This window comes from Panthera uncia (assembly GCF_023721935.1).
Source record: "Panthera uncia isolate 11264 chromosome A3 unlocalized genomic scaffold, Puncia_PCG_1.0 HiC_scaffold_11, whole genome shotgun sequence".
Taxonomy (NCBI): Eukaryota; Metazoa; Chordata; class Mammalia; order Carnivora; family Felidae; genus Panthera; species Panthera uncia.
Genome location: NW_026057578.1, coordinates 94,066,042 through 94,070,221, shown reverse-complemented (window position 1 = coordinate 94,070,221; position 4,180 = coordinate 94,066,042). Strand labels below are relative to the sequence as shown.

The 4,180-nt window shown below is 39.4% G+C and overlaps 1 pseudogene; it reads left to right on the top strand.

The window, feature by feature from the left end:
* Positions 1–1,293: 1,293 nt before the first annotated feature.
* Positions 1,294–1,869, top strand: LOC125937162 (WASH complex subunit 3-like; annotated as a pseudogene).
* The last annotated feature ends 2,311 nt before the right edge of the window (positions 1,870–4,180 follow it).

Here is a 4,180-nt window from a genome sequence, read left to right as displayed (position 1 = left end):
TGCTATAAACATTGGGGTACAAGTGCCCCTATGCATCAGTACTCCTGTATCCCTTGGGTAAATTCCTAGCAGTGCTACTGCTGGGTCATAGGGTAGGTCTATTTTTAATTTTCTGAGGAACCTCCACACTGTTTTCCAGAGTGGCTGCACCAGTTTGCATTCCCACCAACAGTGCAAGAGGGTTCCCGTTTCTCCACATCCTCTCCAGCATCTATAGTCTCCTGATTTCTTCATTTTGGCCACTCTGACTGGCGTGAGGTGATATCTGAGTGTGGTTTTGATTTGTATTTCCCTGATAAGGAGCGATGTTGAACATCTTTTCATGTTGATGATGCTAAAAATTTAACTGAGTATTTTCCCAAGGATTCTCCTATTTGGAGCAGGTGCATCTTTTATTTAGCATTCTCAGTTAAAATAGATTAGGAATCAATCAACTAACAATGATGTTGTGGAGATTTCCAGTTAGTTTTTTGTTACTAAACAACTGAGTGCATATATCCAGGTCTTTAAACCTGGGTTGCCTACAGGAGGGTGGGTGGGGCATGAAAAGTTTCTCTGAGACTGTTCAGTGATTCGTATGGAGCAAGAGAATGGTCTGGACAAATGTAGGGTTTCTGGGAATAGAAAGAAGGGAGTAGATGATGGATGTTTGGAAATAGAAACTGCAGGGCTTAGAGATTGATTGGATTGTACCACTTGGTCTCACTTAGGGAATGTTGAGTGCTAGAGATTTCACTTACAAAATGTTTTCCTTGTCTTCACTGAGAGATTAATTTGTTTTTCTGTCCTCCTAGGAAATTATGAGAGTTTATTTTTTTATCTTTTTTATTATTAAATATAATTTATTGTCAAATTTGTTTCCATACAACACCCAGTGCTCATCCCAACAGGTACCCTCCTCAATGTCCATCACCCACTTTCCCCTCTCTCCCAGCCCCCATCAACCCTTAGTTTGTTCTCAGTATTTAAGAATCTCTTATGGTTTGCCTCCCTCCATCTCTGTAACTTTTTTCCCCCTGCCCCTCCCCACCCTGGTCTTCTGTTAAGTTTCTCAGGATCCACATATGAGTGAAAACATATGGTATCTGTCTTTCTCTGCCTGACTTATTACACTTAGCATAATACCCTCCGGTTCCATCCATGTTGCTACTAATGGCCAGATTTCATTCTTTATCATTGCCAAGTAGTATTCTATTGTATATTATGTAACATATAATTTAAGAGTGCAGGCTTGGGCAACCCCACTGGTGAGGGGTTTATGGGTGAGCTCTGGGTCTCCCACCTGTTAACGAGATGGATGAAGGTGGGCTTCCTCTTACGAGGTCAGGCATAGAACCAACAGAAGTACCAGCTGTTCACCAGAAAATAACGGTGGCATTTCTAAACCAATTTGTGGTGCGCACAGTACAGTTCCTCAACCACATTTCTACAGTTTGTAAGGAGAAACTGGCAGATCTTTCTCGTCATATATAACAAATTGAAACAACTCTCAGTATTTTAGATGCAAAGTTGTCATCTATCCAAGGCCTAGATGTCACACTTGAAGTATCTCCTATAAGTGACACTGATGTCACAAGTAAATCAATTGTATTCTGAAACCACTTCAGAGCAATCACAGCAAAACAGTTGATAAGACTCTGGACCATAGGAAAGTGAAGTAACATCAGAAAATAATTATAGCCAAGGACCCAAGATGTGCCATGTATCTCAAAGTGGCTCAAATGGATGTTCCAGTGATGGCAATAAGATTTTAAAAATGATATTGGAAGGACCTACATCTTCTTTGAGAGGTCAGAGGCTCCAGGGCCTTGTGGCAAAGGTGAAAGAAATACAAGAGAAAGTTCAGATAAATCTTCCTTTAGTGATTAAGCTTAATTTTGGTAACAATTACATATGTATGTATAGGTATTCATTTACATTCTATAAGAAAGAGAGCCTGAACTGGAACTCTTACTCAGAGAAACATCAAATGGCTATATATCCATCACCAAGTTTCTTCTGTGTTAGAAGCACAAAGCATTTATAACCTGGAGAAAAAACAAACAAACAAACAAAAAACCTGCAGGCTTTAAGCAAGCCAGATCCTAATAATGAATTTGTCACTCACAAATGACCTTGATGAGGTTATTTCTCCTAAGTCTCCATTTCATTACCAGTGAAAGGACGATAACTCCTCCATGGATCGTTATGATTATTAACCGAGAGGATATATATAAATTATGTAGCTTCATGCTGGCCACTAAGTAAATGCAGAAGGTACAGAAACTATTACTGTCATTAAGAATTTACATAGCTTCCTCAACATAAAGTCATACATTTCCAGGAAGCATGAAAGCCATGTTATTTATTGAAACAAAGCATGATGTCAGAACATTGCTATGCCTATAAGAGGCTTAAATTTGTGTGGAGTCAAACTAAAATTTTTATTTTTTTACTTTTTTTATTTTGAGAGAGAGAGAGAGAAGGAGCAAATGGTAGAGGGACAGAGAGAGGGAGAGAGAGAATCCTAAGCAGGCTCTGTGCAGCATGGAGCCTGATGTAGGAGTCAGTCTCACGAACTGAACTGTGAGAACATGACCTGCGCCAAAATCCGACCTGAGTTGGAAGCTTAACTGACTGAGCCACCCAAGCGTTCCATGTGGCGTGAAACTAAATATAAATGACACCAGTGATCCTGAGCAGAGTTATGGAGGAAGTTTCAATTTACTCAACACTGTTGTCCATTCTCTTCTTAGTTCACTATTCTTTCTGACTTCAGGGAGCTTTCCATCAAAGAATAGTAATTTATGTCCATTTCCTGTACATGGCCCATAAAGAATGTTTAATATAGATCTGTCTTCAGAATATTCATGCCAAGTGATCAATAGCTACAATGTTCATTTGCAATTTATTGGGGGATATAATTTAAATAAATATGTTTTAAGGCCAGTACTTGCCTTATATTGGTTATTTTGGGAATGATGTTTTTTTAATGTCTCAAATTTGAGATGGAGATAAAAATCTCTTTTCTATTACTAAGGATTTCTTATAGTAGGTGCCTCATTTTATTATTTATTTACATACTTATTTATATTTATTCAATTTATTATTTTTTAAATGTTTTATTATTTATTTTTGAGAGAGAGAGAGATCGCATGAACAGGGGAGGAGCAGAGAGAGAGAGGGAGACACAGAAACCGAAGCAGGCTCCAGGCTCTGAGCTGTCAGCACAGAGCCCGATGTGGGCTCAAACTCACGAACCATGAGATCCTGAGCTGAGCTGAAATTAGATGCTTAATCGAGTGAGCCACCCAGGTGCCCCAGGTGCCTCCTGATTTTAAACTCATAGATATGAGTGTTGGAAAGGATTACAAAAGGTCCAGTCACTTGCTTTCAGAAAGATAGGATAGATTTTTCCTCATTCTTCATTTTAAATAACTTGAGTCTCAACAATATTAATTTCTTTTAATGTTTATTTTTGACAGAGAGAGAGAGAGACAGAGCATGAGTGGGGGAGGGGCAGAGAGAGAGGGAGATACAGAATCCGAAGTAGGCTCCAGGCTCTGAGCTGTCAACACAGAGCCGGATGCGGGGCTCTAACTCACAGACCCCGAGATCATGACCCAAGCTGAAGTCGAAGTCGGACGCTCAACCGACTGAGCCACCCAGGTGCCCCGAGTCTCAACAATATTAAGTAATCTGCCCATAGTCAGGTATTAAAAGTCTGGGTGGCTTGTATTGTATCTTCTGTCTTCTACTTATAGTGCCACCTAGAGCTCCATGCCTGATACTGAGGAGGAACAACCCCAAAGTGGGCCCCACTCTGTATCATTAGGAAAATGTGTCAGTAGCACCCATAGCCAATCTAATAATGAAAGTTGTTAAGCAGAGGGACTTGCCCATCGAAGTGGATCTCTTTGAATAAAAAGCCTGACATGGATTTCTCACAGGCGCCAATGCGGTCTCAAAAGCCATTTGACTTTTTTTTTTTTTCTTTAATGTCTGATTGTAAAACTTTGAAATATAAAGCTTCAGCATGAAAACCCTGACATAGCCGTAACTACTGTAAAACTAGCAGGCAAAGCTATAATAATTTCAGCTTTATAATATAATCTAAAATTGAATTACTCTCATTTCATGGCAAAGTCAATATTGCTAATGGATTAAAAACATGGCTGATAAAAGTGTTGTTGAATTCATT